This window comes from Medicago sativa, chromosome 6, assembly GCF_051527215.1.
Source record: "Medicago sativa cultivar Bolivia chromosome 6, Bolivia_mono, whole genome shotgun sequence".
NCBI classification, from domain to species: Eukaryota; Viridiplantae; Streptophyta; class Magnoliopsida; order Fabales; family Fabaceae; genus Medicago; species Medicago sativa.
The window spans coordinates 58,098,034-58,123,833 of record NC_140754.1 but is presented as its reverse complement, the minus strand read 5'-3'; the positions used below and the strand labels follow the sequence as shown (position 1 = coordinate 58,123,833).

The 25,800-nt window shown below is 34.1% G+C and overlaps 4 pseudogenes across 2 annotated transcripts; all 4 read left to right on the top strand.

The window, feature by feature from the left end:
* Window positions 1-337: 337 nt before the first annotated feature.
* LOC146915909 (histidine kinase 3-like) lies at window positions 338-10,825 on the top strand (annotated as a pseudogene). Its single transcript, XR_015016623.1, has 10 exons — window positions 338-827; window positions 1,190-1,452; window positions 1,530-1,699; window positions 2,111-2,323; window positions 2,668-2,768; window positions 8,336-8,425; window positions 8,584-8,862; window positions 8,938-9,077; window positions 9,181-10,340; window positions 10,726-10,825. The product of XR_015016623.1 is annotated as a histidine kinase 3-like (transcript).
* On the top strand, window positions 6,424-7,633 carry LOC146915910 (uncharacterized; annotated as a pseudogene).
* Window positions 10,826-15,570: 4,745 nt separating the features above from the next.
* LOC146915907 (histidine kinase 3-like) lies at window positions 15,571-25,025 on the top strand (annotated as a pseudogene). Its single transcript, XR_015016622.1, has 8 exons — window positions 15,571-15,839; window positions 15,917-16,086; window positions 16,498-16,710; window positions 17,055-17,155; window positions 22,549-23,077; window positions 23,192-23,290; window positions 23,394-24,540; window positions 24,926-25,025. The product of XR_015016622.1 is annotated as a histidine kinase 3-like (transcript).
* LOC146915908 (uncharacterized) lies at window positions 20,643-21,847 on the top strand (annotated as a pseudogene).
* Window positions 25,026-25,800: the final 775 nt, after the last annotated feature.

The window sequence follows — 25,800 nt, the reverse complement described above, 5'->3', positions numbered from 1 at the left end:
TGTTCACTGTGTGCTGAAAATTAAGATAGAAAACAAATCTTTGTAGGTTATGTTTTTTGCCCTTCTTTTCTTTGGTTGGTAGCTTGGGGCTGACAAGATAACAACAAGTATCAATTCATGTTTGGAATTAGAAACTCTTAATGATTCTTTGATTCTTTTAAAGGCGTGTGTGAATTTCATTTCATATTCTAGTGTTACTATTAGTGTTACCATTTTGAATTTAAAGCTATTTTCTCTTGGTTCCATAAGATAGCATCTTCTCAAACTTGTCATGTCTCATGTTTCTTTTCTATTCATATAGTTTGAAGGTGGTGGTTCATTTCTGTTCACTAGTGTTGGTTACTGTTGTGGATGAGTTTGTTACATGTAATTGGGTTTAGTCTAAAAGTGGGGCATCTACTTTTAGTGCTATGTTGCTGGATTGTATCTTTAATTTATATCAACTGGTTCATTAGTATGGACAGAAAGATGGGATTTTTAGGAGATGGTGGAAAGATATGGCTTAAATGGTGGGAGAAGATCTTGGGAAGTACATGTAAAATCCATCAACAGTATTATCAGTGTATTGGTTCTAAAAGAGTTAGGAGAAAATTGTGGAGGAAATTGTTGCTGGCATGGGTTTTGGGTTGGTTTATAGTGTCTTTATGGATCTTTTATGGTATTACCTTACACAACATTGAAAAGAGGAAAGAGACTTTAGCTAGAATGTGTGATGAAAGAGCTAGGATGTTACAGATCAGTTTAATGTTAGTATGAGTCATATTCAAGCCATGTCTATTCTGATCTCAACTTTCCATCATGCGAAGAATCCTTCTGCCATTGACCAGGTACCTACTCTTTCTATTCATTGTCTTGCAATTAAGGATCTAATTCAATCTTGTGTTTTTTGTTTTTTGTTTTGTCTTAACCCTTCTCTTCCCCTATGAAGGGGCTCCTGATAATTGAGTCCTGAACAATTCATCTTTAGCATGAGTTCATTAATCAGTTGAGCCAAATCACTTAGTTTTTCAATTATGTACTATGTAGTAGCTTTATCCTTTCCTTCTGGTTTTCAAGTTTTAAGTCTTCATTTCCATCTGAATTTATGTTTTTGAATAGAAATGAAGTAAATGTATATTTTATTTATGAAGTTGATATCAGCAGTAGTGTGATGTTAACAAATGTACATAATAAGTTGTAAAACATGCAGAAAACCTTTGCAAAGTATACATAAAGAACTGCTTTTGAGAGGCCACATACAAGTGGTGTTGCATATGCTGTAGGGGTGCTTCAATCTGAAAGGGAACAATTTGAGAAGCAACAAGGGTGGAGTATTAAGTGGATGGATACCATGGAGCAGAACCCGGTTCATGAGGATGATTATGTACCAAATGAATTGGAGAATATGCTCCTGTCATCTTTGCACAAGATACAATTTCACATGTCATATCTATTAATGTGCTTTCTAGAAAGGTAAGTTTCTTGTGAGATTATATGTGGAGTTATGGTTTGTACTTTGTAGTCGCTGTTCTTAACTTGTTCATATACAGGAAGACCGTAAAAATATGTTGCGAGCAAGAGAATCAGGCAAAGGGGTTTTAACTGCCCCTTTTAGGCTGTTGAAAACAAACCATTTAGGAGTTATCCACACATTTGCTGTTTACAAGAGAGATCTTCCATCAAATGCTTACCCAAATGAAAGGATACAAGCAACTGATGGGTGTGTATATGTTTTGGAATTTGTCAACGGCCTATTTAGATTCACTTATTTGAGCATAAGAACTTGTAAGATTGATTATACGAGCTTATGCAAACAATTATGACTTGACCATAAGTTGTTTTCAGCTTATTTCCATAAGCTTATCTTGGATAGCTTATGAAAACAGCTTAAAGCATATATGAAAATAGTTTGACTTTATTTTTCTTTTGGTATAGAAATAGCTTATAAATAAACACTTATATGATAAATGTTTGCGCTTCAGGCACTTAATTAACTTGTTTATCCAAACTTGGCCTAAATATGAATTAGCTAACTTCAAGTTCTGAAGTAAATGATTTAGTGAGCAACTTTATTCGATTTGGCGTAAACAATTCATGAACATGGTTAATGTTTTAACTAACTGCTATGGAGGTATCTTGGTGGGGTGTTTGAAATAGAGTCATTAGTGGAGAAATTGCTTCAGCAACTTGCTAGCAAGCAAACCGTGCTTGTTAATGTGTATGATACAACAAATCAGACACACCCAATTCCCATGTATGGTTCTGATGTATCAGGTGACGATTTCTATCATGTGAGCTTTCTTAACTTTGGAGATCCTTTTAGGAAGCATGAGATGCACTGCAGGTAAGTAAAGTGCAGCAGAAAGCTCTTTTTTTCCAAATAAGTTTCTGTCCTTTTGATGAATTAACTTTGAAATAATGGAAATCCGTACTTAGAAATCAAATTTTAAGCTGATCTTTTGCAGAGACTTCTATCATAACGAATAGAGTATATCTGCAGAGTTCTGCATACTCTGTTACAATAATGATGCTATCTCACATTAAGTACAAGATATGTTATCTAAAAACTTGATATATTAGCCTTATAAAACTTGTGATACACTATATTAGGGTCACATGGTATGGTTTGTTTCCTAATTTTCATATTGATTAAACTTTTATGATATTTTAAGATTGATGCTGACACAGGTTCAAAGAGAAACCACCATTTCCAAGGTTGGCGACGGTTACATCAATTGGCATCCTTGTTATTGCACTCCTTGTTGGACATATTTGTCATGCAACTGTGAGTCGACACTAGTACAAAAAATACTTTTTTGATTCGTGCTTATGTCGGTTCGCTCTGCTACCCGTCTTAAGAAGTGACGCGGTGGCAGTTCCGCAATTTTTTCAAACCTTCTTAAGTCGTTTATAAGGTTATCCGACTTAAGGTTGATAAAATGATGAAAAGAAAATATTTGTTATTAATTCCTTAAGTTGTTAGGTTGACCAATTGACTTAAGAAGTTATTTACTTAAGTCGGTCGGTTGACCACCCGACCTAAGAATTTTCCCTTTTTTTTTGTCAATATAAAAACTTTCCCTCTTTTATTTATTAATTAATTAATTAAAATTAGTTAAATTAAATTAAGTAGTTACATAAAAGCCTTTCTCACTTTCTCTCTGAACTTTCTCAAGCCTTTTCTTTCAACGATACTCTTCTTTCTCCCTCTGAATATCAATGGAACTTTCTCACACCCTCAGCGGTTTACTAATCTTGATTCCTCCCTCATCTCCGGAACCTCCACTGCTATCACTCGCTGCCTTACTCACTTGCTGTTGTCACTCTCCCTCACAAATATCGTAGTCCGCCAATCACTGCTGTCATCGAACCTCCACTCCTGTTACTCGCTCCCTCTCTCCCCCACAAAGGTATTTTTATTCTTTTTATTCATTCAGAATTTGTTCTATCAGTTGGGTATTAGGGTTTACTTGAAATTGTCATGCCTTTGAATTGATTTGATAAAATTGATAATTCTAGGGTTTGATGGTTTTAAGTTCTATTAAGTTTGGGATTAAGAAAAGTGAAAACACTTTTCTGGATAATAACCATGGATGTATGTGTCTTATTTGAACAAGGAAAGGTATAAAATTTACTACTGATATTGATTCACAGGGTTCACCGAATGTGAATGGATTCGTGTTCTAGGACGGATAGAAACATGCACTATGTACGCAATGTCATGATCTAGGAAATACTAATGTGTGTCTCTGATATTAGACTTTGGAGATGGGGGCGTTGATTTGTTGAATAATGTTTAGATCAAAGTCACTTTAGCCTTAACGACTCTAGACATAATTATAGAACAAAGAAAGGGTAAATGGATTCTCAAATAGTTACTATATTTTGTTTTGTTTAGCTGTATTTGGTCGGTTACTCTACTAGGTAGGAAGAAAGGTATAAAAGTTACTCTACTGTATTTTAGAATCATTCATACTTAAGTTCCTATGAGAAAGCATATGCTGAAGTTATTACTTTAGGCCTCCAAAAACATTCACTTATTTTTTTTGGTTGCTAGCTATGGTATTAATGTCTGTACGAGCAAGAGTTCTCACTAGTTTACGCTTACTGCCACTCTGTTCTATATAGCAGTTAAATTGTTTTTTGTTTTGTTTTGTCTTGTTTTGTTTAAGAACCTAGTGGCAAAGTTCACACATTGCGGGTTCGAATCCACACCCCAACATATCAAATGTCCTCGTAGCCTTTTATTGACTGAGTTGCACTTATATGACATAGCAATTGAGTTTCTGTAGCACATAAAATGGGCTTCTGCATTATCTACACTCATACAATGGGCTATTGATTTGGGGGGTCTGTTAGGTGTAAGAGACATTCATAGTCTTATACCTGCACTTAACAAATGAGTGAATTATGATTATAGCTATCGAAACTATTAGATGGTCTATTCCGCCAAGTATATGAAGGTAAAATTAGTTTATGAATTTGAAAATCATCAATCAAAGTTTATGAATTTGAAAATCATCAATCAATTTAGTCATTCCTTCAGCCAATTCAATCAATTCTGATTAATTTGGCTCTCATAATAGGGATCAGCAGAAGGTTACAAAAAATATATATTAAGGGTTGTTAGTGCTGAGCCTTTTTATCTCAATTTGTTACTATTTTTTAGGCTATTAAAGTTTGAAAAGATTGCCGAAGTATATATTAAAATGTCATTCTAATCATAAAGTTTGTAATCTTAGTTTCAACTTACAACTATAGAGTAGCTACCTCTCATAAAAAATAAAATAGGAGTAGTTATGACATTTGGAATAACATGACATATGTGTCAATCATAACGCTGTGACACTTATGTAATAACCTAGGAAATATAATACTATCCTATAGTCAAAACATTTTTAGTTAATATATTATTATTATTAAACTATATGTCTTATATTGAGTATAGTAATATTATATCAAAGAATGACATTTTTGTTGAAACAGAAAAACACTTAATGCACATGTCTATGCTTTGTTTCTTGTTTTTATATAGGAACCAGGAATCTTGAAAGCCTTTTACTGCAGTTTTTTTTTCCTCTCTGAGTACTACTTTTGTACTACACTACGATACAATTTAGGCAATATATTTTGTTACAACACCTGTCTTTCCAACATTTTTCATTATTTATATTTATCATATATGTAAATAGGTGTGGAATCAATGGTTGAAGGTGTACCAGTTGAGTAAGTGTTTGGAAACCTTTTGTATGAATAGGTGTGGACTCAATGTCCATTTCTGCCAATGTCCTAATAAAAAAAGAAACTCAAAATTTGACCTGCTGGGCATGTACATCGGTATATATATGATTTAATGCTCAGATTGCAGCCCACCTACCTATAGTGTGTGTTATAAATTGGCTCTTTGCAGCTACTTTATCATGTTCTTTACAGATTGTAGCCTACCTGCCTATAGAATTTAGATAACCATAATGTTCACTTACTCTTTTTCAAGTAGTTGGTTTTTGAACAATAGTTACAAGTTTAAGTTGCCTTAGCGTATAGAGAGTGGTTGTGTCAAAAGAAAATTATAGAGCAGAGTGAATAAATTCCCTGGTTAATGTCAAGTTATTTTTCCTTTTGGCTTAATATGAAGAAACAAGTATTGCTTTGTGATTTTCTAGTTATGTTATCCCTGATACTTCATTGTTGAGTTGACCTGTTCTTTGTTTGACACCGGAATCTCGTTGCTTGCTTGAAATTTCTGTAGCCAATGGTGCTTGCTGTATTTGTTTAAGACACATTGGTCTCCTTTCCCTTAGAGACTTAGAGTTCAGTTAGCAAAATATTAGATTCATGCTCAATAGACTTTAAATAAGAAGACATTTAAAGTTGGATGTAAATCAACTAAAATTGTCTTCTAACTTAAGTTCATTTCCAATATTACTATAATGTAATGGTGACGGTTGATGTCATTGTAGTGCAAACAAGTGGTTACCTTTGACTAAGAAGATTACACAGGACGTGTTGCAGTCTCTAAGCTCTCAACAAAATCAAAGTTTCCCAATTCATTCTCTTAATACCACTCAAATGTTAGCTCAAAGGGCAGTTGATATATTGTTCCAGAGACACTGGATGATGAAGAGGATATGGATATCCCAGAAGAGTGTGAATTGTATATTGATGGAAGCAGTAATATGGTGGCACATGCTAATGTGTAAAACCTAGGGTCCACTATACACAATCAGGTGCTAACTAATGATATGGTTTGAGTGGTTGTTTTCAAGGTGATAGATGCAATGGCTCAAGTACAACAACAATTGTTGTGGCAGTCAACACTTTCATTAAATGACCGAAAAGACTTTTGCGAGTTATTGCTAATATGGTATTTATTATATTTATGTCTATCACTATTTACACTTGATACTGTTTAAACTAGTGTAATGTTTTATTATAATGGTTTAGGATGTTGATACACCTACGAAAGTTGATGTTCCACCAAAAAAGTCGGAACCTATTTGTCAAAAATTGATAGTGAAGGCAATGTATATGGAACAAGTTTTGAAGTTTAAGGCTGAACATAGTGGGATTGATATTGAGCTACCAAGGGACAGTATCATGGACTTGTGTTTGGGTAAAAAAGAATTACACTTGACTATTTTGCAAGTGTGGCTGACGTAAGTATATTTTGTTTGTAAATTTAATGGTCATTCAATTACTTAATTTTATTTTATAATGTAATTTTGTTTAACTATCTTAGGTATCTACAACGTGTGTTGAATTGGTCAAAAGTGGAATGTACGGATCCCTTGATCCATATTATACTCTTAGTCAAAATGACCAAGTTAATGTTCAAAACTACATTCGAAACACGATGGACCATAATAAAAAGGATTTGTGCCTAGCTCCTTACTTTAACAAGTGATTCTTTTTTTCTCTCTTTATATCTAATCACTTGTAATATAGAGATTTTAATTTTACAAATAATAATTTAATTGTTTACTGCCCTTGTAGTCATCACTGGAAGTTGCTCATAATTAATCCCAAGAAGCGTGAGGTGACATTTCTATGTTCATTAGGAAAGAAGCCGGCAAATAAAAAAATATCAGCCATTGTTGATTCGTAAGTATTCAATTTATTTATTGTACATGAACTGTGATATGTTTAATGATATAAGTAGTAACGATTAAGTATTAATTATTGTAGAGCTTTGGAAGCTTATAATAAGCTACAAATGGTGAGAAAGCATAATAAGGTATTATGGTTTTATCCCACTGTAAGTTGTTTACACATGCTACTGCTTCCTCTATCATTTTTTAATAGTATTTACCGACTAAACGGTCACATTTGATCATATTCAATTTCAGAGTCGAAGACAATCGGTTGTTTACGAGAGCGGATACTTTGTCATGCTACATATGTTGAGAATTGTATCCGGTGGCATTGTGGATTCATGGATGCAAGTACGTTATAAGATTTTTTTAACAACTATTATAAATTAATTAATTTGATTTTTACATGTTTGTATGATAAACTTATATTATGACATCATATATTTATTCAGATATTTGCGGATTCAACTCCATTCCAAAAGGATGAAGTTAAAAATGTTCAAGAACTTATCAAAGCAAATTTGATTCTGGAACTTATCGAAGCAAATGCGGAGTCATCTTAGTGTGAGAATTATTTTTGGAGCAGGTAGGGAGTAAGCTTTAGTGTGACACCGGTTTTTTTTTTAGTAGTTGGGGTTTAAGCTTAGTGTTAGCCCTGTTTTTAGTTTTTTGTACTATTTGCATTTTGGTCCTAACATGTACTTTAGTGTGCCAGTGCAGTGACTATTTACGTGTGACATTATAGTTATATTGTTTTACATTATAGTTCTATGGTTTTATTTAATTAGTACATGTAGAATTTGGTTATGGTTTGCTCTTCAATATATTTTTCTATTATTACAAGTTAACAACATCAGATATTTTGCATGTATTCTGTCTAAAAAAAAAAAATCTGCATGTATGCAGTGAACAAAAAAAATGGTTGCAGGAAAAATAAAGGAGCATATTATGCATGAAGGCTATATGGAAAAAAAAAACTGAACTTTGTAAGTCGGTTCCCAGATAATCGACTTAAAAAGTGATGCCTTAAGACAGTTGCTAAATCTGACTTACAGAGCAAAAACTTCTTATGACGGGAGCTATTAGGTCAGACATGTACCCGACTTAAAAAGTCTTTTTTTAACCGACTTAAAATGATGCCTTAAGACGGTTGCTAAATCCGACTTACAAAGCAAAAACTTCTTATGACGAGAGCTATTAGGTCGGACACGCGCCCGACTTAAAAAACCCTTTTTAGCCGACTTTAAAAGGGTTTTTTGTACTAGTGCGAATTGCCAAAGTAGAGGATGATTACCAAGAGATGATGGTGCTTAAAAACCGAGCTGAAGTAGCTGATGTTGCTAAATCTCAGGTATGCAATTTTGTTTTTATTTTTGAGAGAGTATGCAATTTTTGTTGTCGCTATTAGATTTTTATTTATTTAGGCTCAAGTTACACCAATGATATGAGCTGAATCAATTGTCAACATTGCAGTTAGTTGAAAATTCACTCTCTGTATACATAATATCCCAAGTATATCTATTGTTTCTTCATCCATGACCATGCTCTTAAATTGGATTTTGAGGGATGATGAATATGCTCATGGACACTGATCTAGATGTAACCCAACAAGAATATGTCAGAACAGCACAAGGCAGTGGAAAATCTCTGGTGTCAATTATAAATGAAGTTTTGGACCATGCAAAGATTGAATCTGGTAAGATAGAGCTCGAGGTTGTGCTGTTCGATATACGAGCAATTATGGACGATGTGTTATCACTATTTTCTGAGAAATCTCAAGGAAAAGGAGCTGAGGTAATAATATATATGTCTATTCTTCTGATGCACTTCTACCACCATGTTGAAATTTTCAGAATCATAACTTAACAAGCTTTACATGTTTGGTTTTATTCTTTTTTGGGAGCAAAGTTAGCAATTGATGTCTCGGATCAGGTTCCTCACCAGCTTATAGGTGATCCTGGAAGGTTTCGACAAATAATTACAAATCTCATGGGTAACTCGATTAAGGTAAAATACCAATGAGTCCTATCAAACCTCTTTAAACTCGTTCCTTTTGTGGACTAATTTACAAGTCAAAATATGAAAACTAAAATATGCAATTGTTTGGCAGTTCACAGATAAAGGACATATCTTTGTGACTATCCATCTTGTTGAGGAGGTTTTCCATTCAATAGAAGTTGAGAAAAAATCTATTTCAAAAGATGCAGAACATACATTAAGTGGTTTCCCAGATGCTGATGGTCGTCGCAGCTGGGAAGGATTCAGAGCCTTCAGTCACCAGGGACCTCTTGGTTCTTTCTCGTCCACCTCCTCCAATGATCTCATCAGTTTGATTGTATCGGTAGAGGATACAGGCGATGGTATTCCTCTAGAGTCGTAGCCGATGATATTCACTCCATTCATGCAGGTAGGTCCATCCATCTCAAGAAAACACGGAGGAACTGGTATTGGTCTAAGCATTAACAAGTGTTTAGTGGGCCTCATGAATGGAGAAATCAGATTTGTGAGCGAACCGAAGATTGGAAGCACTTTAACATTTACAGCTGTGTTCACCAATGGATGTCCTAATTCAAACGAGCTTCAAACTCAACAAATCAATAACCTACCTCATCCTGCAACCTCAGAGTTTAATGGTATAGCTGCACTAGTTATTGATCCGAGACCCGTTCGTGCTGAAGTGTCGAGATATCACATACAAAGGCTTGGCGTTCGTGTTGAAATAGTTTCAGATTTGAAGCAAAGTTTGTCCACCGTAACCGATGGGGATGCAACTATCAATATGGTCCTGATTGAACAAGAGGTTTGGGAAAGAGACTCAAGTATTTCATCGCACTTTGTGAATAACATTAGGAAAGTTGTTGAAGTTGATAAAGGAAAAGAGTTTCCTCCAAAACTATTTATTCTCGTTAATTCTAGTATTTCTTTAAGAGCGAGTTCTACGGCATCATGTCTTCATAATCCAACAGGTGTCAAACCTTTGAGAGCAAGTATGCTTGCGGGTTCACTACAAAGAGCAGTGGGTGTTGGGAACAAAGGGAATCCTCAAAACTGAGAACATCAGGGTTTGTCACTCAAGCATCTTCTCTCTGGGAGAAAGATTCTTATTGTAGATGATAATAGTGTGCATCGCACGGTAGCAGCTGGTGCTTTGAAAAAATATGGAGCTGGTGTGGTTTGTGTAAGCAGTGGAATAGAAGCCATCACTATGCTGAGGCCACCCCATCAATTTGATGCACGTTTCATGGATATTCAAATGCCTGAAATGGATGGGTATGCATATTAGATTCTTTCTTCTAGAATCTGGATAATTATCTTTTGAACTTAAGATCTAAATTTCATTGAAAACTCTATCTAGGATGAAAATGGATTGCCTGCAGTCACACATTCAAGTTTTTGTGAATATGAACGGTTCGATCTTGATTGGACGATCACATTCTAACTTCCTGTTTTTGACCTATTTTGTAAAGTTAGAATACAATTTGTCTAATTTGAAGATTAAACGTCCCATGTGAATGATGTGTGACTATTTGACTGCAGGGAATCCAAATGCAAAACTTAGCACACTTTTTGAATTACATTGAAAACAATCAATGCACACAATAACACATATCATTCTATATTAGCACATAGTTAGCTAATAACCATTTCCCAACAGGTTTGAAGCTACACGTCGAATTCGAGAGATCCACTACTACAGAAAGGATTTTTCACATCAGTTGAAAATCACTTTTCGCATCAGGTGGCAACTGATGTAAGGTGTCATGATGTGGTATGTCCATGTCTTTTAACATCAGGTACGAATTGATGTGAAAGCTATCTTTCCACATCAAACGTTTCTTCCACTGATGTGGTACGCTCTCTTTAAAATTTAACAATAAGGTTTTCACATCCGTTTTATGATAGAAACTGAAGTTAAATATGTATATTTCACATCAGACCTCTTACCCACCGATGTGAAATCTATTACTTTTTATAAAAAAATATAAGCTATTTTTTAAATCTACTTACCAAATCAGCTTGAGACCTCTCTCCTTTTACATTATAGATAAGAAAAAAATTTATGGATATTTTAATGCCACATCAATATTTTATATATTAAAAAGTACATATGCATACATGAATACAATCTAAGAAGTTAAATTATAGCAATATCAACGTAAGGCTATAACAACATCTTTGGGCATAATCATTTAAAAAAATAAAAACATCTTTGGACATAATATTCATCAAACTATATATAAATATATATATACCCCTATCAAGCATAGCCACAGCAACATCCGACAATATCATCTAGGCCATAATTATGTCCACTAGCATTTCTCATCTGCTAAGAAAAAAGGAATAAAATTCAATTGAAAAAGTTATATCACAGGAAAAAATTTATTTCAAGTGCAGAAAAAGTTGTATCACAGGATTTTCTACAAAAAAAAAATATCACATAAAATTGAATTGAGTTGGAAGGGATAAAAGCTCCAACCTGACAATCTGGTCTAAAATCATGCCCACATTGGCTCACACAGTGAGCCTCATCAATTACAATCCTTGAAAGCAACTAACGACCATGTAAACTCTCCAGTTGATGGGAAATTCGCGCAAGGCTGAGCAGAGACCCTAATGATCAGATGCTTTCATGCTTTCAGTAGATCTGGTCATTATTGAGGATGGAAGACAGGGCTGTCAGTGCAATTAGAATGTAACATAAACGATCAATTTGAGAAAAAAATTAAAGGACCTATGTGAAGAAAATGATAAACTTAGAGGACGACAAACATAATTTCGCCAAACTGAAATAAAAAAATTTCTTACAGAAATTACTTCTTATTTCTAATGATGAATAAATAATAATCTGCAGCTTAAATTAGAAACATGCCTCTTGTTATATCAAGCTGCATCATCTTTCTAGAAATAGCCCTATGGCTTTGAACTCGTTTTAATTTTAAACAGATCTATATCATTTTCAAGTTTCAAATTGCATTTCTTCAACTACAATAAAAACAAATCAATTGCCAACACCTCAAACATCTAGTTCAGCTTTTTCCTATCTACCAGCAACCAAATATCAAGTGACCCTCTTGTTACAAATCGAGCAACTGCTAATGCTAAATCTTGTACATGTCTATTGTGAATTGGACCTCTAAATTCTGTAAAGCTTCCTATTTAAACATAAAATTATATAGGATATTCATTTCTTTATTTTCAAACTTTAGTGTAATGTGGTGATAATGAACAAGCTTATCGCACAAAATTCACCTGAGAATGATAGGGCCACCGGCCACCAATGTCATGAATTTTCAAGATCTAAAACCTTTCAATATAATCTAAAAGTCATAAGAAAAAATTCAGATAAAACAATAGATTAATAATTTCAGGCACACACAAATTATATTGCTAATTTGCTATTGTTACCAATTAAAATTTATAATCAAACACATCAGTCAAAAATAATTTTACAGACTGTCGGTCCATGAACATTCATTCAATGAAGATAACTGAAATTTAAGAATCGTATCAATTCATAACTCACCTCACGTTGTGACTGCTATATGTCCCCATGGAGTTTTTTTTGCTCCAGCCAACAATCCAACAAGCTCAGAAGCAGACTCATTTTTCTCGGTAAATATAATTGTTCGGCCTCCACTGAAACAGTCCACATTTGTCCTTGTACCACAGGCTCATTCAATTGAAACAGACCATATTTCAAAAAACATATTGCAGCAGTATCATATCTCATTACCTTGAGTTGATCAGCAAATCTTTTTCGTTGTACCACAGGGTCCTTCAATTCAGTTCACGCGTTGCAAATCTGAAAATTAACGAAACGGTGATCAGAAGTCAAAAGGAGTGAATCCCATATCTTTAAACATAGATCCCCTAAATATCATGATATTACCTCAAATTTGTTAAAAAACAATTCAAATCGTTCAGTCAGGCCTGGTTTTAATATGTACCACTTTGCCAAAGGACTCGTTATCTCAGGATGGTTTGTGATGAATGTAGGATTGATACATCTTTCCTCCAAAAAGTGCCACATAGATAAACAATCATGTATCCTACAGATAAACATATATATGCTAAAAATAAGGAACTCAGATACTGGAAAGAAGTATAACAACTAGAAGTGCAGACTTTTAAGCTGAACAAACACTTCTATAAAATGACGAAAGAGAAACTACTACAATAAAATTCATTAACAGTAAAAGAAATACAAAAGAGTAGTAGTCAAGAGTTGAATTTAACCTTGACTAAAGATGCGACGACTTTATTCTCATACAAATTATTGTCACATATCATTCAATAATTAGAATTGGCACAACTCTTAACAGGAAAATAGTTACACATGGTAAAACTAGTTGTTAAGTTACATAGACTAAAATGTCAATGGTTTTTTCCACCTCAGATCCACCACTATTTCATTCTAGACAAAAACTAAACTCTGCAGCTGCAGCAAAAAGGTAGGGAAGAGAGTTTTAGAAAGAAATTTTACTGAGATGGTGAGAAAATGAGAGAAGACAAAGGACAACCTTCTATGAGAATGTGAGAATAACAGAATGTCTACTTCACAACTGGGGCTAAGCTAGCATTCCTCATAGCAGTCCCCACCTACAACAAGAGGGGGACCAAAACTTATTAAGGATAAGAATAAGACATGCAAGAGTCTCAACCAATAACTGTATTAGGAATAGGAAGGTAGAAATGGTCAAATTCATTACTGTGCGCAAATTTATTCACTAAATTTTGCATCAAAAACAGAATCAGAACACAAAACAGCAAAAGTGTGCATAAGGAGATACACAAAGCAGCACCCACTGAACACTGTTTTGCAGCAAAACAGAATCAGGAACACCTAAACACAAGGCAATACAGTCACAACAACGGAGACCTTGCCACAACCTATGAAGTACAGACACCTCTAGGACTAGGCGTGTTGCGGTGTCCGACATGCGTCGGTGTCCGACACTCCTATGACACCCGTACGACACATGTCGAACTAGTGTCCTAAATAATTGTTCTTTCCTTTACCTTGACACTCATACGACCAATGTCCGACACCAATATAAAACTCATATGAACCGTGTCGAAAAACTCAGACATATTTCTAAAACAAATTTTTTCTCTCTTGCTTCTGAACACCATAGATACAAGAGTTACGTAACCAAACTAAATGCAAGGAACCAAACAGATTCAAGGAACCGGTAAAAACACGGCGCATGTATACGAAACACCACTCCCTATACAACCATAAAGATAGCTAATGAAGTTCAATGATTAGGTCCTTTGGAGTCAACTCTATGTCATCAATCTCTAAATGATTAGGTGCTAATTTTATAGGCATAAGGCTTAGAGTCAACATTGTAAAACATGCAAAGAGATACAGTTAGATATTGTTAAGTCTTCAATAAATTCTGGTCTTAATTTTTAGATATTGTTGTTGTTGTAGAATTACTATATACTTTTATATAGAACAAAACCTTATACTTAGCCCTTTCAAAAGTTCTGAGAAGGAAAAAATCAAAAATAGTTTTTAGCAGGCAGAGACATACCAAGGTTACAAATAAAAAATACTTAACCTTCAAATTAAGATCTTTGGTTGACTCATATATGTCAAAGTGGCGTGTCCAAATTCAAATCCACCATGCACATGAACATGATGAGATTTGAGAATCCCATCCGCAAATCAAGAAGGTTGAAGATTCTATGGCTCATACATGCCACGAAAAAACTAATGTTTATTTGAGTTTCAAGAATAGTATGCATTAGCAATGAATGAAATGAAGAATAATGTTTCAAGATGTGATACGATATACAATTAAAAAAACCACACAAAACAGAAATGATAAACAAACAGAAAAGATTTAAACATACAATTCAAAGAGCTATAATGTTGTGTACTATAAAAATATAAACAGACACATTTTCAAAATAGGTACACAATGTTAAAGCATGTATTAATGAAATAGGGACACATCTGCGACAAAGAATATCAACAACAAAAGGTTAATCAAATGTTTAATGACAAATGAGATTAAACCCAAGCATGAACTGGAGGATACTCGGTATAACATAAATAAAAATGCAAGTAACAATCAGCCGATATGACATTCTAATTGACAAATCAACAATAATAATCAAATAAATCCATTTATACAAATTATATACTTGTTCTATCAAACAAACCATAAATCAGTTGAGCCACATCACTTAGTTTTTTGTTTTGTCTTAACCCTTCTCTTCCCCTATGAAGGGGCTCCTGATAATTGAGTCCTGAACAATTCATCTTTAGCATGAGTTCATTAATCAGTTGAGCCAAATCACTTAGTTTTTCAATTATGTACTATGTAGTAGCTTTATCCTTTCCTTCTGGTTTTCAAGTTTTAAGTCTTCATTTCCATCTGAATTTATGTTTTTGAATAGAAATGAAGTAAATGTATATTTTATTTATGAAGTTGATATCAGCAGTAGTGTGATGTTAACAAATGTACATAACAAGTTGTAAAACATGCAGAAAACCTTTGCAAAGTATACATAAAGAACTGCTTTTGAGAGGCCACTTACAAGTGGTGTTGCATATGTTGTAAGGGTGCTTCAATCTGAAAGGGAACAATTTGAGAAGCAACAGGGGTGGAGTATTAAGTGGATGGATACCATGGAGCAGAACCCGGTTCATGAGGATGATTATGTACCAAATGAATTGGAGAATATGCTCCTGTCATCTTTGCACAAGATACAATTTCACATGTCATATCTATTAATGTGCTTTCTAGAAAGGTAAGTTTCTTGTGAGATTATATGTGGAGTTATGGTTTGTACTTTGTAGTCGCTGTTCTTAACTTGTTCATATACAGGAAGACCGTAAAAATATGTTGCGAGCAAGAGAATCAGGCAAAGGGGTTTTAACTGCCCCTTTTAGGCTGTTGAAAACAAACCATTTAGGAGTTATCCACACATTTGCTGTTTACAAGAGAGATCTTCCATCAAATGCTACCCCAAATGAAAGGATACAAGTAACTGATGGGTGTGTATATGTTTTGGAATTTGTCAACGGCCTATTTAGATTCACTTATTTGAGCATAAGAACTTGTAAGATTGATTATGAGAGCTTATGCAAACAATTATGACTTGACCATAAGTTGTTTTCAGCTTATTTCCATAAGCTTATCTTGGGTAGCTTATGAAAACAGCTTAAAGCATATATGAAAATAGTTTGACTTTATTTTTCTTTTGGTATAGAAATAGCTTAAAAATAAACACTTATATGAAAAATGTTTGCGCTTCAGGCACTTAATTAACTTGTTTATCCAAACTTGGCCTAAATATGAATTAGCTAACTTCAAGTTCTGAAGTAAATGATTTAGTGAGCAACTTTATTCGATTTGGCGTAAACAATTCATGAACATGGTTAATGTTTTAACTAACTGCTATGGAGGTATCTTGGTGGGGTGTTTGAAATAGAGTCATTAGTGGAGAAATTGCTTCAGCAACTTGCTAGCAAGCAAACCGTGCTTGTTAATGTGTATGATACAACAAATCAGACACACCCAATTCCCATGTATGGTTCTGATGTATCAGGTGACGATTTCTATCATGTGAGCTTTCTTAACTTTGGAGATCCTTTTAGGAAGCATGAGATGCACTGCAGGTAAGTAAAGTGCAGCAGAAAGCTCTTTTTTTCCAAATAAGTTTCTGTCCTTTTGATGAATTAACTTTGAAATAATGGAAATCCGTACTTAGAAATCAAATTTTAAGCTGATCTTTTGCAGAGACTTCTATCATAACGAATAGAGTATATCTGCAGAGTTCTGCATACTCTGTTACAATAATGATGCTATCTCACATTAAGTACAAGATATGTTGTCTAAAAACTTGATATATTAGCCTTATAAAACTTGTGATACACTATATTAGGGTCACATGGTATGGATTGTTTCCTAATTTTTATATTGATTAAACTTTTATGATATTTTAAGATTGATGCTGACACAGGTTCAAAGAGAAACCACCATTTCCAAGGTTGGCGACGGTTACATCAATTGGCATCCTTGTTATTGCACTCCTTGTTGGACATATTTTTCATGCAACTGTGAGTCGACACTAGTACAAAAAATACTTTTTTGATTCGTGCTTATGTCGGTTCGCTCTGCTACCCGTCTTAAGAAGTGACGCGGTGGCAGTTCCGCAATTTTTTCAAACCTTCTTAAGTCGTTTATAAGGTTATCCGACTTAAGGTTGATAAAATGATGAAAAGAAAATATTTGTTATTAATTCCTTAAGTTGTTAGGTTGACCAATTGACTTAAGAAGTTATTTACTTAAGTCGGTCGGTTGACCACCCGACCTAAGAATTTTCCCTTTTTTTTTGTCAATATAAAAACTTTCCCTCTTTTATTTATTAATTAATCAATTAAAATTAGTTAAATTAAATTAAGTAGTTACATAAAAGCCTTTCTCACTTTCTCTCTGAACTTTCTCAAGCCTTTTCTTTCAATGATACTCTTCTTTCTCCCTCTGAATATCAATGGAACTTTCTCACACCCTCAGCGGCTTACTAATCTTGATTCCTCCCTCATCTCCGGAACCTCCACTGCTGTCACTCGCTGCCTTACTCACTTGCTGTTGTCACTCTCCCTCACAAATATCGTAGTCCGCCAATCACTGCTGTCATCGAACCTCCACTCCTGTTACTCGCTCCCTCTCTCCCCCACAAAGGTATTTTTATTCTTTTTATTCATTCAGAATTTGTTCTATCAGTTGGGTATTAGGGTTTACTTGAAATTGTCATGCCTTTGAATTGATTTGATGAAATTGATAATTCTAGGGTTTGATGGTTTTGATTTCTATTACGTTTGGGATTAAGAAAAGTGAAAACACTTTTCTGGATATTAGACTTTGGAGATGGGGGCGTTGATTTGTTGAATAATGTTTAGATCAGAGTCACTTTAGCCTTAACGACTCTAGACATAATTATAGAACAAAGAAAGGGTAAATGGATTCTCAAATAGTTACTATATTTTGTTTTGTTTAGCTGTATTTGGTCGGTTACTCTACTAGGTAGGAAGAAAGGTATAAAAGTTACTCTACTGTATTTTAGAATCATTCATACTTAAGTTCCTATGAGAAAGCATATGCTGAAGTTATTACTTTAGGCCTCCAAAAACATTCACTTATTTTTTTTTGGTTGCTAGCTATGGTATTAATGTCTGTACGAGCAAGAGTTCTCACTAGTTTACGCTTGCTGCCACTCTGTTCTATATAGCAGTTAAATTGTTTTTTATTTTGTTTTGTCTTGTTTTGTTTAAGAACATAGTGGCGAAGTTCACACATTGCGGGTTCGAATCCACACCCCAACATATCAAATGTCCTCATAGCCTTTTATCGACTGAGTTGCACTTATATGACATAGCAATTGAGTTTCTGTAGCACATAAAATGGGCTTCTGCATTATCTACACTCATACAATGGGCTATTGATTTGGGGGGTCTGTTAGGTGTAAGAGACATTCACAGTCTTATACCTGCACTTAACAAATGAGTGAATTATGATTATAGCTATCGAAACTATTAGATGGTCTATTCCGCCAAGTATATGAAGGTAAAATTAGTTTATGAATTTGAAAATCATCAATCAAAGTTTATGAATTTGAAAATCATCAATCAATTTAGTCATTCCTTCAGCCAATTCAATCAATTCTGATTAATTTGGCTCTCATAACAAGGATCAGCAGAAGGTTACAAAAAATATATATTAAGGGTTGTTAGTGCTGAGCCTTTATATCTCAATCTGTTACTACTTTTTAGGCTATTAAAGTTTGAAAAGATTGCCGAAGTATATATTAAAATGTCATTCTAATCATAAAGTTTGTAATCTTAGTTTCAACTTACAACTATAGAGTAGCTACCTCTCATAAAAAATAAAATAGGAGTAGTTATGACATTTGGAATAACATGACATACGTGTCAATCATAACGCTGTGACACTTATGTAATAACCTAGGAAATATAATACTATCCTATAGTCAAAACATTTTTAGTTAATATATTATTATTATTAAACTATTTGTCTTATATTGAGTATAGTAATATTATATCAAAGAATGACATTTTTGTTGAAACAGAAAAACACTTAATGCACATGTCTATGCTTTGTTTCTTGTTTTTATATAGGAACCAGGAATCTTGAAAGCCTTTTACTGCAGTTTTTTTTCCTCTCTGAGTACTACTTTTGTACTACACTACGATACAATTTAGGCAATATATTTTGTTACAACACTTGTCTTTCCAACATTTTTCATTATTTATATTTATCATATATGTAAATAGGTGTGGAATCAATGGTTGAAGGTGTACCAGTTGAGTAAGTGTTTGGAAACCTTTTGTATCAATAGGTGTGGACTCAATGTCCATTTCTGCCAATGTCCTAATAAAAAAAGAAACTCAAAATTTGACCTGCTGGGCATGTACATCGGTATATATATGATTTAATGCTCAGATTGCAGCCCACCTACCTATAGTGTGTGTTATAAATTGGCTCTTTGCAGCTACTTTATCATGTTCTTTACAGATTGTAGCCTACCTGCCTATAGAATTTAGATAACCATAATGTTCACTTACTCTTTTTCAAGTAGTTGGTTTTTGAACAATAGTTACAAGTTTAAGTTGCCTTAGCGTATAGAGAGTGGTTGTGTCAAAAGAAAATTATAGAGCAGAGTGAATAAATTCCCTGGTTAATGTCAAGTTATTTTTCCTTTTGGCTTAATATGAAGAAACAAGTATTGCTTTGTGATTTTCTAGTTATGTTATCCCTGATACTTCATTGTTGAGTTGACCTGTTCTTTGTTTGACACCGGAATCTCGTTGCTTGCTTGAAATTTCTGTAGCCAATGGTGCTTGCTGTATTTGTTTAAGACACATTGGTCTCCTTTCCCTTAGAGACTTAGAGTTCAGTTAGCAAAATATTAGATTCATGCTCAATAGACTTTAAATAAGAAGACATTTAAAGTTGGATGTAAATCAACTAAAATTGTCTTCTAACTTAAGTTCATTTCCAATATTACTATAATGTAATGGTGACGGTTGATGTCATTGTAGTGCAAACAAGTGGTTACCTTTGACTAAGAAGATTACACAGGACGTGTTGCAGTCTCTTAGCTCTCAACAAAATCAAAGTTTCCCAATTCATTCTCTTAATACCGCTCAAATGTTAGCACAAAGGGCAGTTGATATATTGTTCCACAGACACTGGATGATGAAGAGGATATGGATATCCCAGAAGAGTGTGAATTGTATATTGATGGAAGCAGTAATATGGTGGCACATGCTAATGTGTAAAACCTAGGGTCCACTATACACAATCAGGTGCTAACTAATGATATGGTTTAAGTGGTTGTTTTCAAGGTGATAGATGCAATGGCTCAAGTACGACAACAATTGCTGAGGCAGTCAACACTTTCATTAAATGACCGAAAAGAGTTTTGAGAGTTATTGCTAATATGGTATTTATTATATTTATGTCTATCACTATTTACACTTGATACTGTTTAAACTAGTGTAATGTTTTATTATAATGGTTTAGGATGTTGATACACCTACGAAAGTTGATGTTCCACCAAAAAAGTCGGAACCTATTTGTCAAAAATTGATAGTGAAGGCAATGTATATGGAACAAGTTTTGAAGTTTAAGGCTGAACATAGTGGGATTGATATTGAGCTACCAAGGGACAGTATCATGGACTTGTGTTTGGGTAAAAAAGAATTACACTTGACTATTTTGCAAGTGTGGCTGACGTAAGTATATTTTGTTTGTAAATTTAATGGTCATTCAATTACTTAATTTTATTTTATAATGTAATTTTGTTTAACTATCTTAGGTATCTACAACGTGTGTTGAATTGGTCAAAAGTGGAATGTACGGATCCCTTGATCCATATTATACTCTTAGTCAAAATGACCAAGTTAATGTTCAAAACTACATTCGAAACACGATGGACCATAATAAAAAGGATTTGTGCCTAGCTCCTTACTTTAACAAGTGATTTTTTTTTCTCTCTTTATATCTAATCACTTGTAATATAGAGATTTTAATTTTACAAATAATAATTTAATTGTTTATTGCCCTTGTAGTCATCACTGGAAGTTGCTCATAATTAATCCCAAGAAGCGTGAGGTGACATTTCTATGTTCATTAGGAAAGAAGCCGGCAAATAAAAAAATATCAGCCATTGTTGATTCGTAAGTATTCAATTTATTTATTGTACATGAACTGTGATATGTTTAATGATATAAGTAGTAACGATTAAGTATTAATTATTGTAGAGCTTTGGAAGCTTTTAATAAGCTACAAATGGTGAGAAAGCATAATAAGGTATTATGGTTTTATCCCACTGTAAGTTGTTTACACATGCTACTGCTTCCTCTATCATTTTTTAATAGTATATACCGACTAAACGGTCACATTTGATCATATTCAATTTCAGAGTCGAAGACAATCGGTTGTTTACGAGAGCGGATACTTTGTCATGCTACATATGTTGAGAATTGTATCCGGTGGCATTGTGGATTCATGGATGCAAGTACGTTATAAGATTTTTTTAACAACTATTATAAATTAATTAATTTGATTTTTACATGTTTGTATGATAAACTTATATTATGACATCATATATTTATTCAGATATTTGCGGATTCAACTCCATTCCAAAAGGATGAAGTTAAAAATGTTCAAGAACTTATCAAAGCAAATTTGATTCTGGAACTTATCGAAGCAAATGCGGAGTCATCTTAGTGTGAGAATTACTTTTGGAGCAGGTAGGGAGTAAGCTTTAGCGTGACACCGTTTTTTTTTTAGTAGTTGGGGTTTTAGCTTAGTGTTAGCCCTGTTTTTAGTTTTTTGTACTATTTGCATTTTGGTCCTAACATGTACTTTAGTGTGCCAGTGCAGTGACTATTTACGTGTGACATTATAGTTCTATTGTTTTACATTATAGTTCTATGGTTTTATTTAATTAGTACATGTAGAATTTGGTTATGGTTTGCTCTTCAATATATTTTTCTATTATTACAAGTTAACAACATCAGATATTTTGCATGTATTCTGTCTAAAAAAAAATATCTGCATGTATGCAGTGAACAAAAAAAATGGTTGCAGGAAAAAATAAAGGAGCATATTATGCATGAACGCTATATGGAAAAAAAAAACTGAACTTTGTAAGTCGGTTCCCAGATAATCGACTTAAAAAGTGATGCCTTAAGACAGTTGCTAAATCTGACTTACAGAGCAAAAACTTCTTATGACGGGAGCTATTAGGTCAGACATGTACCCGACTTAAAAAGTCTTTTTTTAACCGACTTAAAATGATGCCTTAAGACGGTTGCTAAATCCGACTTACAAAGCAAAAACTTCTTATGACGAGAGCTATTAGGTCGGACACGCGCCCGACTTAAAAAACCCTTTTTAGCCGACTTTAAAAGGGTTTTTTGTACTAGTGCGAATTGCCAAAGTAGAGGATGATTACCAAGAGATGATGGTGCTTAAAAACCGAGCTGAAGTAGCTGATGTTGCTAAATCTCAGGCATGCAATTTTGTTTTTATTTTTGAGAGAGTATGCAATTTTTGTTGTCGCTATTAGATTTTTATTTATTTAGGCTCAAGTTACACCAATGATATGAGCTGAATCAATTGCCAACATTGCAGTTAGTTGAAAATTCACTCTCTGTATACATAATATCCCAAGTATATCTATTGTTTCTTCATCCATGACCATGCTCTTAAATTGGATTTTGAGGGATGATGAATATGCTCATGGACACTGATCTAGATGTAACCCAACAAGAATATGTCAGAACAGCATAAGGCAGTGGAAAAGCTCTGGTGTCAATTATAAATGAAGTTTTGGACCATGCAAAGATTGAATCTGGTAAGATAGAGCTCGAGGTTGTGCTGTTCGATATACGAGCAATTATGGACGATGTGTTATCACTATTTTCTGAGAAATCTCAAGGAAAAGGAGCTGAGGTAATAATATATCTGTCTATTCTTCTGATGCACTTCTACCACCATGTTGAAATTTTCAGAATCATAACTTAACAAGCTTTACATGTTTGGTTTTATTCTTTTTTGGGAGCAAAGTTAGCAATTTATGTCTCGGATCAGGTTCCTCACCAGCTTATAGGTGATCCTGGAAGGTTTCGACAAATAATTACAAATCTCATGGGTAACTCGATTAAGGTAAAATACCAATGAGTCCTATCAAACCTCTTTAAACTCGTTCCTTTTGTGGACTAATTTACAAGTCAAAATATGAAAACTAAAATATGCAATTGTTTGGCAGTTCACAGATAAAGGACAAATCTTTGTGACTATCCATCTTGTTGAGGAGGTTTTCCATTCAATAGAAGTTGAGAAAAAATCTATTTCAAAAGATGCAGAACATACATTAAGTGGTTTCCCAGATGCTGGGAAGGATTCAGAGCCTTCAGTCACGAGGGACCTCTTGGTTCTTTCTCGTCCACCTCCTCCAATGATCTCATCAGCTTGATTGTATCGGTAGAGGATACAGGCGATGGTATTCCTCTAGAGTCGTAGCCGATGATATTCACTCCATTCATGCAGGTAGGTCCATCCATCTCGAGAAAACACGGAGGAACTGGTATTGGTCTAAGCATTAACAAGTGTTTAGTGGGCCTCATGAATGGAGAAATCAGATTTGTGGGCGAACCGAAGATTGGAAGCACTTTAACATTTACAGCTGTGTTCACCAATGGATGTCCTAATTCAAACGAGCTTCAAACTCAACAAATCAATAACCTACCTCATCCTGCAACCTCAGAGTTTAATGGTATAGCTGCACTAGTTATTGATCCGAGACCCGTTCGTGCTGAAGTGTCGAGATATCACATACAAAGGCTTGGCGTTCGTGTTGAAATAGTTTCAGATTTGAAGCAAAGTTTGTCCACCGTAACCGATGGGGATGCATCTATCAATATGGTCCTGATTGAACAAGAGGTTTGGGAAAGAGACTCAAGTATTTCATCGCACTTTGTGAATAACATTAGGAAAGTTGTTGAAGTTGATAAAGGAAAAGAGATTCCTCCAAAACTATTTATTCTCGTTAATTCAAGTATTTCTTTTAGAGCGAGTTCTACGGCATCATGTCTTCATAATCCAACAGGTGTCACAAAACCTTTGAGAGCAAGTATGCTTGCGGCTTCACTACAAAGAGCAGTGGGTGTTGGGAACAAAGGGAATCCTCAAAACTGAGAACATCAGGGTTTGTCTCTCAAGCATCTTCTCTTTTGGAGAAAGATTCTTATTGTAGATGATAATAGTGTGAATCGCACGGTAGCAGCTGGTGCTTTGAAAAAATATGGAGCTGGTGTGGTTTGTGTAAGCAGTGGAATAGAAGCCATCACTATGCTGAGGCCACCCCATCAATTTGATGCACGTTTCATGGATATTCAAATGCCTGAAATGGATGGGTATGCATATTAGATTCTTTCTTCTAGAATCTGGATAATTATCTTTTGAACTTAAGATCTAAATTTCATTGAAAACTCTATCTAGGATGAAAATGGATTGCCTGCAGTCACACATTCAAGTTTTTGTGAATATGAACGGTTCGATCTTGATTGGACGATCACATTCTAACTTCCTGTTTTTGACCTATTTTGTAAAGTTAGAATACAATTTGTCTAATTTGAAGATTAAACGTCCCATGTGAATGATGTGTGACTATTTGACTGCAGGGAATCCAAATGCAAAACTTAGCACACTTTTTGAATTACATTGAAAACAATCAATGCACACAATAACACATATCATTCTATATTAGCACATAGTTAGCTAATAACCATTTCCCAACAGGTTTGAAGCTACACGTCGAATTCGAGAGATCCACTACTACAGAAAGGATTTTTCACATCAGTTGAAAATCACTTTTCGCATCAGGTGGCAACTGATGTAAGGTGTCATGATGTGGTATGTCCATGTCTTTTAACATCAGGTACGAATTGATGTGAAAGCTATCTTTCCACATCAAACGTTTCTTCCACTGATGTGGTACGCTCTCTTTAAAATTTAACAATAAGGTTTTCACATCCGTTTTATGATAGAAACTGAAGTTAAATATGTATATTTCACATCAGACCTCTTACCCACCGATGTGAAATCTATTATTTTTTATAAAAAAATATAAGCTATTTTTTAAATCTACTTACCAAATCAGCTTGAGACCTCTCTCCTTTTACATTATAGATAAGAAAAAAATTTATGGATATTTTAATGCCACATCAATATTTTATATATTAAAAAGTACATATGCATACATGAATACAATCTAAGAAGTTAAATTATAGCAATATCAACGTAAGGCTATAACAACATCTTTGGGCATAATCTTTTAAAAAAATAAAAACATCTTTGGACATAATATTCATCAAACTATATATAAATATATATATACCCCGATCAAGCATAGCCACAGCAACATCCGACAATATCATCTAGGCCATAATTATGTCCACTAGCATTTCTCATCTGCTAAGAAAAAAGGAATAAAATTCAATTGAAAAAGTTATATCACAGGAAAAAATTTATTTCAAGTGCAGAAAAAGTTGTATCACAGGATTTTCTACAAAGAAAAAAAAAATATCACATAAAATTGAATTGAGTTGGAAGGGATAAAAGCTCCAACCTGACAATCTGGTCTAAAATCATGCCCACATTGGCTCACACAGTGA